At 40.6% G+C, this 23,597-nt stretch overlaps 1 protein-coding gene across 2 annotated transcripts in view; it reads left to right on the top strand.

Moving 5' to 3' along the window:
- LOC135263214 (glutamate receptor ionotropic, kainate 4-like) overlaps positions 1 to 23,597 on the top strand; it is a 308,654-nt gene that overhangs the window by 81,540 nt on the left and 203,517 nt on the right. For both annotated transcript variants that reach the window (XM_064350945.1, XM_064350944.1), the window contains exon 2: positions 7,326 to 7,464. The gene's annotated coding sequence lies outside the window, so the exon portion shown is untranslated. The remainder of the gene's footprint in view (positions 1 to 7,325; positions 7,465 to 23,597) is intronic.

The following is a 23,597-nucleotide window of genomic DNA, read 5'->3' as shown; positions in this document are numbered from 1 at the left end:
CTGAATTTCAAAAACAGGCACTCGGGTGTAAATCATGTTTTCAGAGACTGGCATTCACGTTTCTGTGAATTCTCAGTTGGTGCAAAGGCTGAACCTGGCAAGAATCGCTTGCAGTTCTGAGAACCAGCTTGTGGTTTTTCATAGCCTTTCCCTTAGTTTGTATGTGTTCAACTGCACTCCAATAACAGCCATTTTATTGTGAAAATGTAATAACAGAGATAGCTCAGTAGGAAAGTTAAAGCATGATTTTTCTTCCACTGTGTTTTATGTGACTGTGCTGTCATATCTCACCTATATGCCTGTTTTGACGGCTGTTTCTCTTGTAAATCTTTGGTAGCTTTTAAAGAAGCTTGCTCTTGACCTACAGGGCTCTCAAACTCAGAGAGCAACACCATTGCTAATGATTCTCTCTGATTGTAAGGTTATTACAGCACCATTACAAAGTGCTCTTTAACTGCAACTCCTAATGGAATTTTTATAGTCTGATTTCTGATAATGCTTTTGTAGTATATATCCACCGTAGGAGATTTTTTAAAATCATTACAACACAGATAATGAAGCAGTTTACATACACACACATGCACGCACACACACACACACACACGTGTGGATCATCTGTAGGTTGTGTGTGTGTGTGGATCAGCTGAAGTTTGATGTGTGCATGTGTGTGTGTGTGGATCAGCTGCAGGTTGTGTGTGTGTGTGTGTGTACGGGTATGAGCATGTGTGGATCAACTGCAGGTTGTGTGTGTGTTTGTATGTGTGGATCATCTGCAGGTTTTGTGTGTGTGTGTATGGGAATGGGCATGTGTGGATCAGCTGCCGGTTGTGTGTGTGTGTGTGTGTGTGTGTGTGTGTGTATGGGTATGGGCATGTGTGTATCAGCTGCGGGTGTGTGTGTGTGTGGATCAGCTGCAGGTTGTGTGTGTGTGTGTGTGGATCAGCTGCAGGTTGTGTGTGTGTGTGTGTGTGTGGATCAGCTGCAGGTTGTGTGTGTGTGGATCAGCTGCAGGTTGTGTTTGTGTGTGTGTGTGTGTGTGTGTGTGTATGGGCATGTGTGGGTCAGCTGCAGGTTGTGTGTGTGTGTGTGGATCAGCTGTAGATTGTGTGTGTGTGTGCGTGTGTGTGTGTGTGTGTGTGTGTGGATCAGCTGCAGGTTGTGCACAGTGAAAGCTGACTGTAGAGTGTCATGGCAGACAGCCCACTGATCTATATTTCACACACGTGCCCTGCAGCCACCACGACAGGAAGCTGAACTGCCATTCAGCTCCCGGCTCCCCTCAATCAGTCTGTTCTTCTCTGCCCTGCAGTTACTCTCTGCTGTCCTTCCACTGTCTCTCTCCCTGTCTCTCTCTCTCTTCCATTCACCCTCTTTCGCAATCCCTCACTCTGTCTGCCATGTCTGCCATTCTTTTGTTTTCTCTCATCCTCTCTTACTCACTTGTCTTTCTCACCCCATCTTCTCATCCCATCTCACCCGTCAACTTTAAATTCCAATATGCTTTATTACATTACATTACATTACAGGCATTTAGCAGACGCTCTTATCCAGAGCGACGTACAACAAGTGCATAGGTTTCAAGATGTAGAGGTGCTTTATTTGCATGAAAAGAAAATTTGCATCAAAAGCCATGAATGCCGTTCACAGATTATGACATAATCGAGACAAAACAAAAAACAAAGTGTGACCCTCAGGCAGTGGCTGGCAGAGGCATATCGTATTTGACTGATAGATGGGCTGTTAAAGGCTCTCTGTGGAGTTCAGCACCATTCAAATGTAAATGTGAATGACAAAGAACAGAAGCAGCAAATACATAAACAACAGCGATATAAGCAATTATGCATATTTGTGGATACAAATATACGCATATTTTTGGATAACCGTTGCAATATTGTTCATGCTTGAATCCTGTAGGTAGTTTTAGCGAATCTTTTTTGGAAATGAAAGTTGTGGAGAAGGCGATAGAATCCAAGCCACTTTATACAAGTGTCTCCATCTTTCTTGCCTCTCTCTCTCTGTCTCTCTCGCTCACTCTCTCTGCATCTTTCTTCCTATCTCACACCATCCTATTCCTTGGTTCATTCAGACTTGTTCCCGCCCCCCTCCAAACATTGATAAATGGCTGCACTTTAGTTTAGCCCCAGTGTCAAGGCTGTAGTGTACCTCATCCTGAGGGCTAGACTTTTTTCCCTCTCTAAATTTCTGCTTTTGTTATATCTTCTCTACAGTCCTGTGTCTTTATTTTTATATGGGCTAAGAAGAAAGCTTACAGGCAATTTTAGAGCCAACAGCAGTGTACTTTATTTGTATGAAATTTATTTTATTCTGTTTCAGAAAGCGACAACTACTTGACCATTTGTCAAGTCAACATGACCTTGTGAGAATAGCGTACAGAATAGTTAACTGTTGGAGTCTTGTTAACTACTGTGAACAGGTGAACTCACAAGGGCACTGAACTGGAAAAGACCACTGATGGTTGAAACATTCAGTAGAAAGACAAACTGAATTGCTTATTGATGTGAATCAGCATGCTGGTGTTTTTTCTAGTAAACTTCTTATTCTTTTCTATTCTTCTAAAAAGTGTTTTTCAAGACCTTCAAGACAAGCTAGTAACCCCATACTACATATTAGACTAAGACTTATGGTCTGTAGTTGTTTTGTCCCGTAAATATTAGTTTAGAATGTTTTTAAGCCACTGTTTTGTACATGTTTTTTAAAGGGAACTTCAATGTATTTCTACTTAAATATGGGTGGATATTGAGTAACTGTGTGAGAACAACACCTGTTTATATGCATAGTATAACTGAGAACAGAACAATTAAAGGATATTCTTTTGGTTTAAATAACATTAATAGTGGTAATTGGTTACATTTTGCTGAGAGATAAGTACAGTGCAGGAGGAAGGATTAAAAATGGCAGATTGTATTTGCTTTTCAATCTGGAAGTTTGAGGACAAGCTCAAATTCATTGAGCGAAAAGGGAAGAAAAAAGATGAATCCTAATGCAATTGAATCCTACTGCCCAAATATTACATTCCTGTTGGTTTGCAAAGAATACAATTTTAGACCTTAGGAAAGCATCTGCACTGTGTACAAAGAAATGAATTATTGCTCATGATTCATTTCAGACAACACTATAGCAACAAATGCACTTTAAGTTGTTCTGAGTACTGAACCACATGAGAGGTTGTTGGAAAAATGTGTAGTTAGCAAAGATTTTTTTTTCTTTTATAAAGTGCTGTAGATATAGCCATTTTATTTGAGGACTTTTAGATCTAATCACGAACCGGCCTGATACTGTTACCTCTGGTATTCAGTGCTGCAGACTGGGGAGCCCGCAATATACGGTGACTGTTCTTCAAGCACTTTGAGACAGTGGTGTTCCAATACTCGTCTGTGCTGCTCTAGCTTTAAACTTCGATTTGAAATCAAGGAAATTTTGGTAAAAACCACTTAGGAATCTTGATCTAAAAACCTCTTAGGAATCTGTTTTCATTTCTTTGAGTTGCGTAATTTCTTATATAGCAATGTGAATGTGTACATGTATAATTTTTCATTTGTTGTATTGGAAATGTGAATACCCTAAATATGCAGCTGTCCATATCTTCTGCACATTGAACTGTATGGATTCAAATGGATTTATTTACATGCTGTTGTGTTGCTGTTCTGGTAAATGTGTTTGTGCGTACAGGCACAACAGTCCAGTGGGATGGAATAGGATTAATGTAATCTCATCATGTGAGTAATATAGTGCTGCTTTATCTGTTTGGTATTTGTACAGACCTCTATTACATTAATATTATAATAGTGCATAATATATAATAGATTTCTTCTCTGGGCATATCCAGCTGAGACACCCAGCCTGTTCTTAATACATTGGTGTGCCCTGCAGTATTTATTGTTCCCCAGGGAGGATTTCAGTCGACAAGGCACTCCTCTTTTCAGCCAGGCACTGGCAGTCAGCGGCTGCAGGACCTGCACACGTCGGTTGGTGTAATGACACAATTGGCTGTGCGTGCTGTGAAGGATGTTTGTCTTAATGCGTGCAGATTAGCTCCAGAACTGATTGCAGGAAAGTTGGGACAGATCTTTTCAGAATCCACCTTGCATTTCACTTTCCTGCTCAACCTAGTCCACAGGATGATGACATCATCCATTTAGCCTGGCCCTTATATCTCACCACTTCCGCTCTGTTGTAATGTTGATGACATCATTCCCTCAGCCCACTAGAGATTTTATTGACATCATTCCCTTGGCATCACCTCACTGGTATTGTTTGTGTGGTCAGCAGTGTGTGCAAGTTGGTATTTCACACAGGCACTTTCGACCTGGGGAGAGAGAAATATATCAGGGGCCAAATGAGCTCTGCATTCTAATGAGTTCAGTGGTTCCCTGCAGCTCAGTTTTAATTTTCTGCCTGTGTTTTATCTCTCCAGTGGATTGCTTTTAATATGCCTCTTCAATTGGGGTCAACGGCTAGACTGATAGTACATCAGAGCCCGGAATGACCTGATGGCTGGGGTGGGGGGTGGGGGGGGTTTGGTTGAAGGGCTGGCTTCTGGCAACAGTCTTAGGGCATGGGGTCAGGCTGTTTGTCTCGGGAAGGGAGGCAGGGAAACAATAACCCTGAAACATCTGTAAAGAGGAGACTAGGCGTGCTATTTTAAGAACAAATGTGAATGTTCCCCTGGAGAAGACATCTTGGTTTATGTTCAGTCATTAAGGCCTAAGGCTATGATGAGGCATGCTTTCCGCACCTGTCAGCAATTAAAAACAGAGATTACGTAAGCCCTTGCTAGCCACAGTGAGTGCATTCTACTAAACATTTTGACGTCAGTTAGACATCTAATCAACGCCGAACATTGAGCTTGATATGACGTGGAGCAGGAGCAGAAACGAAAGTTTATTTGATGCTGCTAATTTGAGTGCCAAACATAGAGTAGTGCTCACGTCATGACTCGACTTTGATCAGCCTTATTGGCATGATGTAAGTGGCAAATTGTTTGGGGGGGATAAGAGGAAAGGCTTGTGACGAGGAAGATGACAAGGACATCATCATTGCTATCATAACAGGGGATGTCAAAGCAGCTGTTCGCCCTTTAGTGGGAAACCATCAGTGCCTTCCTATGTGCTCAATCAGTTAGCCAGACAGTTTTTCCTATAGCCTGTAGTAGATCTGTCAGTAAACAAGGGATACTCCAACCTGTTGTCTTGGGGGGGGAAAAAAAAGAAAAGCTAATTTCCAAACTCAGCGGGAAATTTTTCATTTAATTTCTCCTCCTGCTGTCTATGAAGGGGGGGGATGCTGGAAGATGAAAGGCTGCACTCCAGCCGGTCTTCCTTGCCACATTATAGTAGACGTGTCTTTTTAAAAACACCAATTATCCAGCCTATTGAGTCACCCGGTAACTAAAGACAGGGAAAGGGATTATACTGCCTCCTCATTATTGCGAGGTCAAAGAGCCTTGAGTGGCTCAATGACATGTGACTGGGGCATGTAAAGTTTTTTTTTTTCTCCCCCCCCCCAGTCATTAAGAAATTATTTAAAAGGAGCTCCTATCACACATCAGAAATATTAATTTTTAATATCAGAATTTTCTATTCTAACAGAGCCGCAATCATTGAAAAAAGGTCCCCATGTCAGGGTTTCCTCTACTATTTAATTTAAACAGACGCTTTCTGATGTAGATTAGGTACAGTAATAGATGAGCTTTTCTGTTATTTTTCCTCTCGCTCTTTTCTGAGCCTAAAAAGAGAAGCCTCCCCAGTGTCGTGTGAAGTAGTACTTTCTGTGATCTGTCACATGGTAAGAACATCGTTATTCATACTGATGTGTCTAATTTGGTGTACAGTCTCTGTAGGATCAATGATATTTCAGCCAGCTGCCCAGCAGTTCTGCAGTGATTGGAATATACATGTACATTCTAAGGTTCTATTGGACAGTCTGATTAATGTTCTTCTGTTTTTTATTCCATAAGAACTAAAGTTATGGGCAAATGACAATCTGTTTTTATACAGAAAAACGAGGCTTCCTCAGGAAAAACCTATTCTGTATCATTAAAAAAAATCTGAGGATGTGATTGGTTAAGTAGATAAACTGATATAGCAGCATCGACGTGAGTGCGAACATTCTGATTGTGTCTTTTTAAATATGCGTTTGATTATAAATGATACAAGGGTTACAGGTGATTCTGTCTTTGGATGCCCATAATGGACGTCTGAGACATTTAATGAAAGATTCCCAGAAAGAAAAATGCTAAGTTTTTGGCCTGTATTTCCAAGATTCTCTTACTCTAGTGATTTTTTTTTAAATTTCCATGCCAAATAAATCCACAATAAATGTTGTATGGTGATGGAAATGTTTATATGGCATCTTTTTCCACACATGCAGTCTCTTGATAGATGTGTTCAATATTTTGCATTCAATTATTTTTAAATAGATTTAATGCAACAGCCCCCGACAGGCTGATTGTTGCTGTTGTTATGCTCTTTTTATTGGTCAGGTTATCATGATCCCACCCTGTGGCATTCTGGGAGGTGGAGTGCCTTGGGTAGTTAACAAGGGAGTGCCTTGGGTGGTTGTCTCCTGTGGTAAATAATGGAAATAAATAGTCAGATGGCCCAAAATTACACACACTTTATGTGATGCCATTAGACTGCTCAGCAGCCCTCTGAAGCATTTGGGAGCGAAATGCCCTTTTCAGTTTGAATTTGTGCACTAATGGTTCACTGAGTTTGACACCTAGATTTAGATTTTTTGATGATGATAACTAAGTGTGAAGATTCAGATTTCTCTGTGGCACAGGATATTGGTTGGAAAGTACCTGTTTGGCATCCTGTACTGTGCTTTGTGCTATAACATGTGTGTGATACCATGTTCTGTACGCTATGAGTGTGTGTGTAACCTTGACGCAGTCCCTTTACAACATTATTTTGGTAATGTGGAAGCCACAGATGTGCACGTGTGTGAGCAAAATTTATTGAAACATGCTGAAGCCACTGGCCTATTAGTACTGTGTTTCTGCGGTCCAGTCCAGAAAATGGCTCTGTCCTAATGTCTGATTGGATCCAGAGCCTTTTTGCTTCCTGTTAAATCACACTGGTATGAGAGATTCAATTTGAATCTATATATTTAACCTTAACACAGAATTTATATTCATTAGTACCAATGGTTACATGACACACCTCAATGGAAGCTAAAGGTATAATGTGGAAATATTGATTTCTGCCTGCAAAACGGGCGTTACAGTAAGCCTCATGTCTTCTTCCATTGGGTGGGAGACCACAGATTCCATCTCATTAGCTGTCCCATCTCTCAACCTACAGGCAACCTGCACCGAGGCCCAGCCCACAAATCGGAGGCGGGCCCTGTGATGCTGCGTGGAAACTCATTGACCACTCTCCTAGACTGACGGCTTCCTGAGTCCCACCATGGATTAGAGACCTGAGCTTCTGGAGGTCAAAGGTATGAGTGTTGACAAGACATGCTTGTCTTCATACAAAAGCAGTCAAGCTAGGCAAACCATTCCTGGCATTTGCTTCTCAAGCATACATTATGATCTGCCCTTTATATGGGTCATTTAATATATATGATTTTGATAGAAATAATTTGGCAACAGTATTTACATCAAGATTACTATGTCGAATAGTGGTAGCGGAGCTGTCGCCATAATGAAATCGGCCCAGTGTACTCCAGAGGAGGAATCAAGCCGAGAGGATGGCTTTGGGTGTGACAGTCTTCATTAGAGGAAGCTGTAGCATGTACAAATGATGGGCTGTGTGAGTTTCAACGTGCTGTAACACCACAACGAAATCCCAGGAGACCTCTGCACTCAAGGTTTTTCTTCTAAAAAGTACTTGCTTCTGCATTGGGGACGAAGCATCATTCGCATAAATAGGATCTGAATTCTCTCCTTTCCTGACACCATTTGGACTGTGTTCTAAGGATTGTGCAACCGTCCATGTGAAAGCTAAGTACAGCTTACTGCTCTGTGAATATCTTAGACATAGGTGGGGTCATTCAACTCAGCACTGGCATTTATTTCACATTTAAGTCAACAAAACTTTATTGACATTGTTTAGTGCTACTTCCCTTGAAGTGGGTCTTTATAGCAGCTGTATTGGTTGTAAATAAGAAACATACTGTATAAGCATACACAAATGTAATCATGTTCTCTAATAACTGACAAACAGTCATTAAAAGCACAATGATGCTGACAAAACATATGTCAATATCTCAGTGAAAAGCCTGTTTCTGTAAGTTTATAATTATGACAATACTTTTGATGTTGCTAGCATGTTTCTAAGATTAGGGGGGTGCTTTGAATCATGAGTAGTTCCTTTCTTTCTACACTCTCTTCCAGTCACTTTGGTACAGGTTAACACTCCTCATCTGTCCATACAAGTCTGTTTAATCTAGTCTTTAGCAAATTCTAACCTGGTTGTTCTGCTCTAGAGGCTTACCAGTGGTTTGCATCTTGCAGTGAACCCACTGAGGTTATGCTGGTGTAGTCTTCTCTTTATTTTAGGCTTTGGCACATTTACTGTATGCCTACACTATAAAATAATTGGCTGTAAATGTACAATACATTGCTGGCTACTAGTTGCAGTACTTTTACATTAAGCTTCACATCAATCTACTGTTAACCTATTCACAGTAAATTAGAATCAAATGACAACTATATACTGTAAACAAGAACATGGAATACTGTAATATGGCTGTACCCTACTGTAGAATTACAGTAATCAGCTGTTTCTAAATTACAGTAATTACCTGTATTTTCACATATCAACTGTGAACATAATGAAATTCAGTACCCAGTAATTTACTGTAAATATTTTGCCATCGGGGATGATTAGGTGGTGGGGTGAGAGGAAAATGGCAATTTAGATAGGACACTGGGGAATCCCCTACTCATTGTAATAGTGTCCTGCAGTCAGAACCTCAGTTTAATGTCTCATCTGAAAAGGTGGAATCTTCCACTGCACAGTGTCCCCATCACTGCACTGGGACATTGGAGATGATTTGAGCAAAGGGAAGATCATCCTCTACTGTCCCACCAAAGCCACTTCCAACAGCAACCTAGTTTTCCCAGGTTGTTTCCCATCCAAGTACTGACCAAGCCCAAACTTGCTTAGCATCTTCAATTCAGCTGGATCAGCATGGTGGTATGGCTGTTAGCATTTTACAGCACCTTTGTTAACCAGTTAAATTAAAATATAAACAAAGACAAAATCCATTTTACAAATTAAGCAATTTATTTATGCTACCAAAATTTATTTGCATAGGACTTAGGCCACCAAGCTCACACGCTGACACCTGCATACAAACAGTTTATTTTTAAAATTTTTTATTATGCAAAATGATGTTAACAAGTTGGCTAATAATTTCAGTATAAAATTGTTTTATGTATGCACTTTGATACTGGATATTGGTTGCTTACAAAGTTAAATTATATGCGACCTTATTTCAAAATAAAATAATTTATTATTTAGGCCCAAAATATGGGCTACTATAAAGTTAACCTTAACAGTTCCCTCTGCATAATCTGGCACTACACACAGACACACACACACACACACACACAGTATATATAATAGTAATATTCTGATTACATTGTGAAATATTACTGTTACAATTTATTTCACAGTAAGATTCTGATTACAATATTTTTATGGTGAAATATTGCTGTTAAATGTTGTAAAATCCAGGTAACCACTGATTTCACAGTAAAATGCTGAATACAACATTTTACTGTGAAATATTATTGTTTAATCTTGTAAAAGTCAGGTAATATTTAACAGTGTACATCCTGGAGAGTGTTCCTAATCTTTCTGACAGTTGAAAAGAGGATTTTCTTCACAACTGAAAGCATTTTTCTGTCAAGGCAAGGCACAAAGCAGTTGATTTTGCCATACCCAATGTTTTGGCTATGTCTCTGATTGGTCTATTCTGATTTTTCCAGTCCATGCAGGCCTGCTTTGCTGGCATTGACACTGCTTTGGTCCTCATGTTGAGAGACAACAACAACAGATTCAAACTGCAAATTTGTTGTAATTGTTCACCTGCAATTGATGTAAATGGCCTAAAATTAATGTGACAGTCTAAGCTTTAATGTCATATCCATTGTTTAATTTCAAATCTTATATGCTGGAATACAGAGCCAAAACAACAAACATTGTGACACTGGCAGGTCCATAGTTGTGCAACATTTCTACCGCCATTTAAACACTATCTAGATAAGCTGTATTGCACTGTAGTAGTTATTAGCATGTAGTATGTTAGAAATGCAAGTATACAATGGTAACATTGTGTTACTTTGCATTTTTGGTGCTTTTATTGTAATTCTGGTGGTCCTGTGCCTGTTGTCATATAGTACATATTTGAGACACCCTGAAACCTTGTGTAAGTATTGGACATACTGGAGCCCCAATATCCTACCACTTGGCAAATGGTGACATTCCAATGTATCATGCCAGATGATGCCCCTCTGATATGCAGTGGGAACCAAAAGTCTGTAGACACACCCAAGCAATTATTGTTTTCATTGTTTATCAAGAGCTAAAACAATTATGATACTATATTTATACTTCTTATTCTTATTCTATAATACATAATTTTTTTATAATATATCTTGAAAACGTATGTAGATATTTATTGAAGGTCAAACATTGTTAGTGCTTGATTACCGGCTCCAGTCTGCTTGGCATTGATTCCACCAGCTTATGCAACACCTCATCTTCCATTGTATTCCAGTATTTTCTCAACACTTCCCAAAGATGTTTGATTTGGGTCAGGTGCAGTCATTGTGGTGCGATTACCATCATAATAAGCTTCCCTTGTTCTCAATAATGTTCTTGAATAAAAGTGTACTTGGAGTATGATAACTGCATTAGGGCAACGTAGCGTCCTTAGCCTTTTGGTCCCCACTGTATAAATAATAGCTAATCAATACTAATATTATGTAACTAATGCTACTACTGCTCAGAGAGAAGCAGAAGAAGAAGGAAGAAGAAAAGAAGAGAAAAGAAAAGAAGAAAGAAGAAGAAGAAGAAGAAGAAGAAGAAGAAGAAGAGAAGAAGAAGAAGAAGAAGAAGAAGAAGAAAGAAGAAGAAGAAGAAGAAGAAGAAGAAGAAAGAAGAAGAAGAAGAAGAAGAAGAAGAAGAAGAAGAAGAAGAAGAAGAAGAAGAAGAAGAAGAAGAAGAAGAAGAAGAAGAAGAAGAAGAAGAAGAAGAAGAAGAAGAAGAAGAAGAAGAAGAAGAAGAAGAAGAAGAAGAAGAAGAAGAAGAAGAAGAAGAAGAAGAAGAAGAAGAAGAAGAAGAAGAAGAAGAAGAAGAAGAAGAAGAAGAAGAAGAAGAAGAAGAATGGAAATCGCTTGGTGTCAGGTTTTGTCTTGATGCCTGCTTTTGATCTGATTGGCTTACTGGTTGGTCAGTCTTGTATAATAAGCCCAACAGCAGGGAAACACGAGTGTAGGAAGAGCTGCTTTTACTTCTGTCATGTTCTCTCTGCATTTCGTTTGATCTGGTATGTGTGAGTAATTACGCGCTATTAGGCCACTTATCACATACAACTATTGAAAAGGGAACCATTTTGTCTTCACCTTTACTGTACAACCTCCAGCTACACCGCTATTGTTGCTAATGGAGCTTTCAGGGATGCACACTGTGCCATTACTCATTGAAATTTTGTTTGATTTGAGCACTTAAGCTTGATCAGTGCCCTGCAAATGCTGGCCGCAACATCAGAAGATAAAATGTCCAACTGGTTACGTATAAATGGAATATGAAATATTCATTTTTTTCTGGACAAAAGATTGAAGTTTTGATTTTTCCCTTGAAGTTTTACAAGTCTGAGATGTTGGAGAGCTCTCAAGCAAAAAATAAATAAAAATTAATTAAAGAGAACAGGAGGACTTTAGTGGGTCATTGCAGAACCTATTCTTTGGATGATGACAGAACGCTTGTGAGCTTGAGTTAGGGGAATATGCATCCTTACGTCGAAATACATAAATTATCTGGATCTGTTTTGCCGTGGTTTTTGAGATTAAGACATTTCCCTGTTTAACTACCAGCTATTACAATAGCAGCTGATTCCTTTATATTAATTTGAACATTGGTTTGAAAGTTCTATCCCATGTTTTCTACTATAATGTACAGATAACCTAAAAGCACCACCAATGTGTAAAAAAAAAAAAAATATATTAAAACCTATTTAAATACTTAAATTTTATGAGGGAAACCGCATAATGATGTCTGTAAGATATGTTTCAATGTATATTGTAACATATATTCCCCAAAAGTTATTTTTCCAAACTTGAGAGGAACATTGTGAATGAGAATGATCACATGAACTGTTCCCTGCTGAATTTCACTTACATTGTCAATTGATCACTGACATTAATGCTCTCTGACCAAAATTAATACAGCTTCTGGGATATTTGTAGGGCAGTGGTTTTTTATCCAGAACATTGCACGTTTAAGCCTTGGGAGGATCTCTGCTGACAGAACTCTAAAGAGAGGGCCTAAAAATCATTGCTGATCAATATCCAGCGGTGGTAATGGAAATGTAGTAATATAATACAAATTAAGCCATATAAATCACCTTGGATAAGGCTATCCCCAAGCAAATCAATAATAAAGCGCTGAAGCCTGACTGTGCCAGAGCCGACTGTTGCTGGCTGCCGGGGAAGGTGGTGTGTGATTGGCCATGGGATGACCCAGGGTGGGAGGGAGGGATGTCCCCTTCTCATCATGTAACAGCGCCTTCTCTCTTTGATTGGTTGACTTGTCAGTTTGTCTGCGCTAGCCGTGCATGAAGTGTACTGCTGACAATGACTGCTCTGTTAGGGTGGATTGCAAGCTTCCGAGGGGCAATGTGTGCTTGTACGCGTTCTTTCAAATCGGTGGCGAGTACTGCACCGATGGGACAGGCATTCCAAATTAGAAGAAAATGATCATTAATGGTATCATTAATAATCGTGCATTTAACCCCTTAGTCTGGCGTGTTGATGTGGGTGGGGCATTAGATGAAAACTTCAATGAATGGGCCTCAAATAAATGGATTAGTAAAGTAGATAGCTAATGTAGTTATTTTGTACAATCTTTTACACCCGCTGCTGCCAGAGGTGGCAAGGAGCACTTATTATAATCAGCACACTTATTTCTCGAGCATATAGTATACAATATATATCATTTAACACCTCTAAAGACCCATAATAGAAATCCACCTAGAAATATCTTGCTAAAAACTATGCAATATACAGATTTTTGGTGTGGTATCCATCTAATTTAAACCAAGATTTGTCCAGTATTGTGGCTGTGGCTCCATTGTGATTCTACCAGGCACAGCCACAAGCATCTGTATCCACTCAAAAAAATCTTTAGGTGAGAAAAAACCTTCTTTTCCACAGTGTTTGAGCTTCTGTTTGTTTAATTTAGAGTAATTCTCATGCTTGGAAATCAAACTCCCAAGGGTTGCTTTTCAGAAGAGACCAGGACTATGTCTGTAGTCAAAAGGGTTTGAGAATAGTAACCATTTTATTCTGTGTCATTTTCAAGCTTGTGTTAAATGAAGGGGTTAAATTACAGGATATCAGTGTAACCTGTGGCAGGTGAGGGGTACTGTACATAGGCTGACAGCTCTAAGGTAAAAAATACAGTCATTTGCTTCCATTTTGTAAACTCCCCCGTTCCCCTAGCGAGGACCACATGGAGGGCAGACTCCACAGGGCAGCAGCCGTCACCACCAGACTTCCTTTTGAAATATTCCATCATTTTGTCATCTATGGTTTTTTCCTGTACTATCAGAGTATGATGAAACCAGGGGTTAGAGGGGAAAAAGGGGAAGAAATTGAAAGCAAAGGAAAAGCCGTTGCCTGTCTCAAAGTACCTTTCCTCGGTCGAGTGGCTTTCGAGGAGTAATTCCATTTTTCCCAGCATTTAACCTGGCTGCACTCTTGCAGCCGCACTAGCACCAGCCATTTCGGACTCACGTTCACACAGAAAAACAGAATTCTCATCGGACTGGCTGTAGTGGGAACAAGCATGTCTGTCACCTGTACATTGTGCATTGTTTGTGATTTTGATACAACCTAAGCCAGTATCTCAATATCAGTCATTTCCCAATTTGCTTTGGCTTTAATTTGCTATAAAAAAAATTTTAATCCAGTTTTTTGAAATGTCTCATCAATAATACAATGACCTTAGCCAAAGGGTGTAAAGAGAGAATTCAGATAAGTTTGTTAAATAAACATATTAACTTTCACCGCGAGGCATGCTTTTTGAAATGTAGTTTATTTTTATCATGCTAGTCCTGCATTTTCAATTAATATTCTGTGCAGCAATTCAGCTATTTGAGTACAAATGCGTATAAAAATCTATAAGTATAAAGTGAATGCATTAATTTGTAGTTTATCTCACCAACAGGCAATGGCAAAGGCAATGCTCTGTCTTGGAATCATAACCAAATTGTTTGCTGTCAGTAGCCCTTTTGTATGTAAGGCTGAGAGTGATGGATTATTTTCTCCTCTACAGCCCACTGATTAAAGCTGCAAGAGGATGGGGTGGTGGGTGGGGGGGGGGCATCTTAAATTACAGGACAGCTAATTAAAATGTCCTGGTAACAAGAGAACTATGCTTCATTTATCCCCTTGCGCCAGGCCTGGACAGGACAAAGCTGTTGAAGTAAAAAGCGGGGCCAGGCTGTTATGTCCTAATGGTGTGAGGACATCAGGTGGCTTGGGTGCTCTCCTGCCAGGCTCTGTCGTGAGTTTGTTTTGTTCACATCGCTTTATTCATCAGAAGCCAAGAGTGCAAACAAATCAATAGGCGCCTATGGCTTTAATCTTTGAAAGTTCATCAGTATTTTACTCGCAAGTATCAGTTAGATGCACCATCTAATCAGTTAGAAATTTATTACGAGTTTTCTGGGACCAAACGAGTAATAGAAAAGGTGCAAATGAGTCCTAGGTAAAGAGCTTATTTAGTAGTAGAAAGCAATGGCCCTTAAAAAATGGGCTTGATTGTCAGGATCTAAACGGTTATTTGGTGCAGTACCTCCGTCAAGGAGGACTGGATTTGAGGCGGCTAATGGTGCTCATCTCAAGCAAAAACTGAGCCCTGTTGCCAAGATAAAGCTGGCTGTTAACTGTCATTAGCTGGCTTTAACTTGGCTACTTACCACTGTCAAGACATCCCGTAGCTACTTGAGAGCTTGGAGCTCATTCTGCTGTGGTACACTGCATGGCATATAACAGGGCATTGCATGTGTGGGATTGGCTTCAGGCACTCCTGTGGAGTTGCATAGTCTTAATAAAGTGTAGCTCTGGCTGTTGCCACGGATTGTCACTGACACTGGAGATTGAAGCAGGCCATCTTGGCAGTCCTAAGAGGCACTCGCATCTTGGTGAAAAACAAGACTTTCTCTCTGTGAACCTGTGTGACCGGTGAAGGCAGCAGGGGTATAAAAAATAGCAAAAAAGAAAGAAAATCAGTGACAAAATCAATAACTCAAATCTTCATCATCTCCGTGTCCCAAACCACTTTAATTACTCTTTCTGGAAAAGGACAGCTTAGGTGGGTGATTAAAACGGCAAGGGGCTCTTCATATCTCCTCGTTATCAACATAAACAAACAAACAAACCTAAATAGATTGTTCGTATTAAGGGATCATCTTAAAAAGGTACTGTACAACAGAAAAAAGAAAATAATAATAATAAAAAATACATTTCAGATATCCCAAGCCCTACATTTTTCTTTACTGGTGGTGGAGTATGTGATTGTGTTCCTGCTGTCTTTCATGGTGAAGGGGAATGAGCAAGAAAGGTGTTTGAGGCAGCAGTATAGCGCAGTCTGTATGTCAGAGGAGGGAACAGAGCGTCTCATGCACAGCTGACATTGTAGAACTGAAATGGCCTCAGCAAAGACTGAGTGCCTGGCCGCCAGTTCCACTGAGGGGCTACCAGCAGGTTACGCTGAGACCGTTCCAATATGGCTGCTGGGGACACTGTGAAATGCTGGCATCCAGTGGTGCTCCCGCATGGTTTGACCTCTTTTGAACAAAGTTATTCTGGCTTCACATGATTAAGATGTGTATTTACCCCAGGGGTTTCCCCAGGTAATAGCAGAAATTCTTTAGACTCACCAGTTGTTCGTTTCTGTCCACCTTGACTGGTGTGTGGTGAGCATTCTGGAGTAAAATGGCTGTCATGCATCTCCCTGGTGGGTGTCATAGATCTGTAGCCAGGTGAGCCATTCCTCCTTCAATTTGACTATAATGCATGATACATATCTACTGTATCAGGAACAATTTATCAGGATCCATTTGCCCAATCAGGCCCAAATGTAATTTTTACAAATGACTAACCACAAACAGCGTAGGCAGGTTCTATCAGCCTGATCCTGTAATTACATCAAATTGAATCGAATTTCCATTAAATGCAGCACTTAGCCCTTGACAGGAAAATTATCTGTAAATGAGGTCAAAAGGTGAATGTTCACTTGATATTTCAAATATTAAATGGAAGTGAAATACATTTTAATTCATTAGGAGTGACTCCATTGCGTTGAAGAGTTGTTAACCAAAAACCTTAGGGGTTTGGAAATCCATTGTGATGGCCAATCTGTGTTGGGTTAGGGTTTCGGTTAGTGAATTGTTGCATAGTAGTTTGACTGTTTATGTATACTGGTTTTGTGTATGTGCTTGCTCATTTATGAGTTTGTGTATGCTTGATTTTGTATTTTTGTGTTCCTTTGTGCATGCTGGCTTATTAGTTTTGGCATGCTGTTGTATGTGTTTGTGTGTGCTGGGTTGTTTTACACTGATTTGTTTATTTGCAGATATTGGTTTGTGTGTTCATGGATTCTCGAGTTTATTGATGCTTGTATATGTGTTGGTGGACACTGGTTTGTGTGTTTGTGGATGCTGGTGTGTGTGTTTGTGGCTGTGGATTTGTGTTTGTGGATGCTGGTTTGTGTGTTTGCGGATGCTGGTTTGTGTATTTGCATGCTTTGAATAATAACATTGTTATAACATATAACATAAAGTGATTATTATGTTTCTGTGCTGTTTTGTGTATTTGCATGTCCATTTTGACAACGGTCAAGATGAAAGAACAGGGAATGTCCCAAGCGCTGTGCACCCATCCACTGCAATGCATGAGAGTTTAAAATAGCAGTTTCAGATTGACTGACAGTGTCACTCAGCTCAGTATCTTGCACGCTGCTTAAAAGTCTGATTGCCTGCCCCCGCTCCCAGGAAACAGGAAACAGGAATCTGCATTTTTGAGGTTTATGCAGCGTTTATGTAGCCTTATCCCCAGGGAATGCGGCAAAGGGGAAAAGGGGGATATAATTGGTCAAAGTGGACAGGCCATGTCCTGTGTGCCACGGAAGCCTGAGTGCAGAAGAGTAATTCTATGATTCTGTACGCCAGGTTCTGCTGTCATAGCTCATCCACAGAGCTGAAAGGCAGGCTATGCAATGATCAGATGCGTGTGTGTGTGTGTGTGTATATATAATATATATATATATATATATATATATATAGAAACACTCCTTCAATAACACCATTAAAACACCAGGGCATTCATTCCTCAATACCCACCCACAACTTCCACCGCATCCTCCGCAGCTTTTGAATATGTTTACACGGAACACAAAGACCTTTAGAGCAAACAAACAACATTGCATTTTAACTTGGGCTTTAAATGGGTTTACATTTAAATAGCAGGATGCTAGAGTTTTAACCTTCATTGAGTAATATACACTAAAGATCCTTTGAAATGGGTCTTCCAGCTAGATTTCTTTTTTTTTCCTGCAATCTCCTCAAATCCATTGAGCTTTTCTGTGCTTTGGAGAACAATAACATGTGACATGCAGTTCATTTCTGCTGAAGCACAGAACAGAGCTGGTCGGTGAAGCTCACGTTCAAGCGGAGGTTTTGTGCTGTGGTCAAAGGTGAATGCATGTCAACCAGTATAATGAACAGTAATCACAGAACACCTCGTTCTCTCCTCCGCGGTTCTCTTGCCGTGAGGAGTGGGCGCGTGCGGTGAGCATGGCTGTGCCCAATAGCTCCTCCTCCTCCAACTGATTCCTAGCGTGGAGAGAGTTTGGCCAATGCAGCTGGTACAGTACACGTGAGCTCTGCTACGTTTGCCCTCTTGAACTCGTGGAATTTTCTCTGCGCTGCGACCACCTCTGCCAACTGGGAGTTCAAGACCCTTTTCCCTGGCCGCGCGCTCTGACCGTTTTCCCTGGCCGCGCGCTCAGACCGTTTTCCCTGGCCGCGCGCTCTGACCGGTTTCCCTGGCCGCGCGCTCAGGCCGAGGTTATTTGCTGACTTTTCACTGCAAGGCGGCTTGATTCCTGGAACAGCCGACGAGGCATTACCGCCGGCTCCCGCGGGCGTCGTTTCGCCTCTTTGTCGGACAGCGAGGCTTTTTAGACGGATAGAGATACTGGAAAGAGTTCTGTTGCAGCACAAAGCCACGATCTGTATCAGCGGGGCCAAGTGATGCCAAAACCTCCACAGCGGGGAATAGGTTGCCACCTGTACCAGATTTTCTGCTATTTTTTTTGGACTGTAGTTATTTCCCCTTTCCACTGTGGGCAGTGGGTTGCGGGCTGTTCACTCTTTCAGCCCCTCTCTGCCTTTGCGACCACTGAAACAGAAGGTGTGAATTGGAGAGATGCTGCTCGAGCAGAGGGGGGGATTATAATGGACTGTAATGACTTTGAAGGACACTTGCAAATAATGGGCTATTCCGTGGCATTGAGAGGCTGTGGGACCAAAAAAGTTTTAGCAAAATTTTGTTTTGTTACACAAAGATGGAATAAAGTTCCATTAAATGGAACATTTTTCCATCCTATTGTTACACAGATACAAAAATAGCTCCTGCCTCATGTTTATAGAGAAAAAGAGATAACAAACTGTCTGCCTTTCTGGGGGAGAGACATTTGAATTTGATTTTTGATTTGAAATGGTGAGAGAAAAAAAAGAGTAGGAGAATGAGTGTGAACAAACAGGAGTAAAGGGAAGAGACCAAATGAAAGAGACTGAATATTGTAATAAAAATGGCGAAATGGAGCAAAATAAACATGAGAAATAGAGAGGCAGACAAAGAGGGTTAGAGCGAGGTCTCTCCCTCTGTGTGTCCGAAGCATTTAACAAGAAGGCGAGAATCACTGTGGTAACACGGAGTCTTGCACTGCCAGCTTCATACTATTCCCACAGTCTAGCAATTTTCACAAGAATATTAATTAATAAGACTGTTGGCTATCTAACCACATGCACCAGGTACCCTCTGTTAGCTGTTTTGTTGACTGTATAACAACTCTCACTGTCCCTTTGTCAGAAATAGCCATACGGACTCGGGCACATTCAACAAATGGTTGACTGGTCAGGAAAAGCAGATGGCATTCAGGAATAATAAAGAATATGTCAATCATGCCCAGAAGGGATAGTTTTGAATCAACATTTGGTGTTTGGTCAGTAAGGAGTAGGAGGCTTTATGTGAGTGCAGCTGCTCCTCAACCTGCCTGTTCTTTCTGCTATCCCAGAATTCTCATTGTCACTCATAGGACGTCACCCTTTCGTCCTGTAACCATTTTGTGACAATTTCCCTCAGTCCCTCAATACTCAGACACAATCTGGCCATCTCTACCAGGCAGATAATTTGCCTTTATTTTTTAATAGTCCTTCAATTTGTGATTGATCTTTTAGAAATAAATAGATGATCAGTTATAATACATTATTAGCCAGCTTGTCAATTTAAAGGCATACTATGCAGGAATTCTTTCCTTGCTTCACTCTGGTGTTTCTAATCAAAAACATCTCCTCCCTCAGCCCTACCTACACCTAAATGATGACTAAGCTCATGCATCAACGAAGCTACTTGATATTTCCTCTAGCTAGTCAGTAGCTTTGTAACATCATATTGCAGACTGCTGGAATCACGTATTTTTCAAAAACAGAGCAATATTTGCATTCACACCAGTCAGGCAAGTATGCCAAAATACTCGACTGACATATCCAATAGCTGAAGTCACACACAGACACAGATTTTCGGTGCATGAGAGTAATGACTGAGTTGTTTTATTATATTTTCAAGGTTAAAATCCCGCAGAGAAGCACCTTCTCTTTGTTGCAACCAAAATATTCTAATGTGATTCTTGTAGCCTGTTTAATTAATTTAAAGGCCAGTGCACATCTCAGCTAATTTCTCCTGCAGTGTGCTGAGGATGAGCCTTGCTGACAAAGACAGGCCCTCATTAGCTTGGCTTCAGACCAACCCTCTGCAATCCTGGTGCCATCACCAAAGCGACCATTAATGTTTTGAGGTCTTAATGTGGTTTCAAATGCAATGCCTCAATCTCACAACACACTCCCAGGGCATGCTCCAGGGAGGTGGGCAGAATGTCCCAGCGGGCACCTAAGCTGATTATCAACACTGCCAGAGATGAGAATAACCGCAGTCCGCCTTGCTCCATTCATGGAAATTCCACAGGTCAGGGTGAAATTTCTGTCAAGGCCTCCCACCCCCAGTACTTAAAGGCACAATCGTATCCTGATGAAAGAATACGGTCGACGCCCTTGAGACCAACAACTTATTCAAAGCCAAGGCTATTACGGTTTCAGTTATTACGAAGGAATATGAATCTCATGTCTGTAGCGACATTGTCATGTTACAGTGGCCTGCATGAATCCTGAGTGTTCTTTCTGTACGACACCAAGAATTCCAATATGAAGGAAAGGGGACAATTTCTACTGAGAGCACTTATCACTTGAACAAGTATTTAAATACCGCAGCAACAATCAAATGTCAGCACTATATAGTATTGAGACTTTACATTTGAGTGCATAACCCCAGGGGTTTTTTTTAACTGTGCCCTTGGGTACCCCATATATACTTGCTTATGTTCCAACAATGATTGCAACCTTGAATTATAACATGCTGTTCTAACAACTGTTCTAAATTAGGCACTTGCAATGTCTCAAGGGCTATAATGGCCATATTATGTCTGAAATACAGACTGGTGAAAAACCAACATAGAGTGTCTTAGTAAGGTGTTGGGCCACCACGAGCTGCCAGAACAGCTTCAATGTGCCTTGTCATAGATTCTACTAGTCTCTGGTATTCCATCCCTCCAGGAGAGTTCCATTCTTCCAAAAGATATGCCATCATTTGGTGTTTTGATGGTGGTGGTGGAGAGCGCTGTCTAACATGTCAGTCTGAAATCACCAATAGGTGTTCAATTAGGTTGAGATCTGGGGACTGCAAAGGCCGTAGCATATGATTCACATAATTTTTTTTTACACATCAAACCATTCAGTGACCCCTCGTGCCCTGTGGATGGGGGCATTGTCATCCTGGAAGAGACCGCTCCCATCAGGATAGAAATTTTTCATCATAGGAAAATGCCTCTCACAGCATAACAGAGATGCCGGACCCCGTCACTGTATGGATCAGGCATTCGGGCCTGTACTGTCCTTATGGTATACGGCACACATGCACCCGCCCATTGTTGAGAATATGGTGAAGGATGACTCATCTGACAATATCACTTTTTCACACCTTTATCACACCAGTGCCTATGGTTTTTGCACCACTGAACTCTCAAATGTGCATTTGTCTTTGTAATATGGGGCTTATGCACTGCAACCCCACTGTAATGTCCCTCTCTGTGTAATATGGGGTTTACAGTATGCACTGCAATCCTACTATAACATCTGTCTCTATGTAGCTGTCGACGGTCTGCTCAGTCTCCTGAGGAAGAGTTGCTTTTCTGTTTTTCCTTACATATCACACTAATGCAGGAGCATCATGGCCATTGAATGTGTGATTTCGGCCACAATTTCCGACCCTATTTACTGATGCCTCTCCCATAGATCTAAATGCAGATGTGACTGTAGTCACTGTTCCTATTGAAACACTAGCCAGTTGAGTGGTCTCTGTGGTCCCAATAATGAACCCTCTTTCAAAGTCACTTGGATCTTTTCCTCTTGGGATCTTGAGCCAAAATCAAGGTCATCTGGGCCTGCTCGGCATTTTCATACATTCCACAGAGCATGATAGGATTTTAATTGCTTAATTGTATCATACAGTACACCTGTATGGAAGCATCTGAATTGCTATGTTGCAAAACTCATTTATTCAGGTTTTCCATTAATTTTTCTTCAGTCTGTAGCTATGCATGCCATGATGAATACATGTCCCATATTCACATCCTAGGAGTTTTAGTCAGTCAGATGAAATATAGATTTTGTTTAATGTATTATGCTACATGGTAAATGATTCCTTTAGATTCAGTTATTGACTGGCAGAAGCAATAAGTGGGTTGGAAGTAAATCAAGGAGGCAATTTTCCACACTTTCAGAAATTAGGTGAAAGTGTTGTCACCTCACTAAAGGAAACTAAATCAATGAGCCAGTCCTGCATTGTATTAAGTTTATGGAAAAACAAATTTTAACAACCTGTTTTCAATTATTTTAATTGGCTGTGGGAAGCCAGCATATGCAGGTGGTGCTCAGGATGCAGTGCTTGGTCCCCTATGCCCTGTCCTGCTGCTTCATTCTTCCTATGACCTAGACCTGGGCCTAAGGGGAGTCTAGGTCTGCAAGCTCAGGTCTGCGTGGGCAGAGGGGGGTGTCCTTGTGAGAGTAGGCTGCTGCTTCTGTCAATCTCAATCTTCCTTGCCCTCATGTTCCATCTCTTTTCCTTTCACACTCACTTTCTTTTGAAGATGTTTTTTTTGTTTTGTTAGTTTTTTTAAAAAGAGGCTTAATATCTGAAGCTTGACATTTAATTTACTGAGTCAGTAATTTACGGTCTCTTTGGCTATCTGTTCAAGTGTGATTGAACTGGTTCAGTGAATTAAAGAACTTAATTGGAAACGTCATTTATTTGGACTGTGAGTGAGTGAAAGAGCATACATTTACCAACTCAGCTTTTTTTTTTTTTTTTTTTTTTTTAATTGTTAATTTTCTGCTCGTTGGCTATGAAGACTGATTGACACAAACAGACAATTGATTGTAGCCTCCATCTCTGTTAGCTGTTCAGCGAGACATGTATTATTTTTGGGCTGGCATTATAGGAAAAGACTCCTCGTTATTTGCTCCTAAATTGGATTTCTGGGTGATTTCCCCCATGAATATTCTGGATACTCTGGATATTCTATATGTGTGCATATATGTGTATATATGTATATGTTTTTGATATGCTGCTCAAATCTTGAGATTTCCCATGGCTAAATTGAAAACTCAGTATATTGTACTGCTTGCTTACTCCCTATTCAATTAGATGCTACTCACATGAAATGCGGTTATAGAGCTATGCTAAGGCAAGCAGATTTGAGACATACCTGTAAATTACAAAAATTTGTTTTTTTTTTTACTGCTGATTTAGGTTAAAGGCTTCTGCTTCGACCGATACCCTCAGCAACAAAAATAGTACGGTTTTCTGACATGATACTTTAGGGGATTGAGCAATGGACAGTGGGCCAGTTTATGGTCAGGAAAGCCTGGACATGATAACTATCACCTTCTAGGCAAAAACCTCTAGGAATCATGGTGTTAGTGGACACAATGAGGAACAG

Source organism: Anguilla rostrata, chromosome 9, assembly GCF_018555375.3.
Source record: "Anguilla rostrata isolate EN2019 chromosome 9, ASM1855537v3, whole genome shotgun sequence".
NCBI classification, from domain to species: Eukaryota; Metazoa; Chordata; class Actinopteri; order Anguilliformes; family Anguillidae; genus Anguilla; species Anguilla rostrata.
This window is presented reverse-complemented; position numbering and strand designations above follow the sequence as displayed.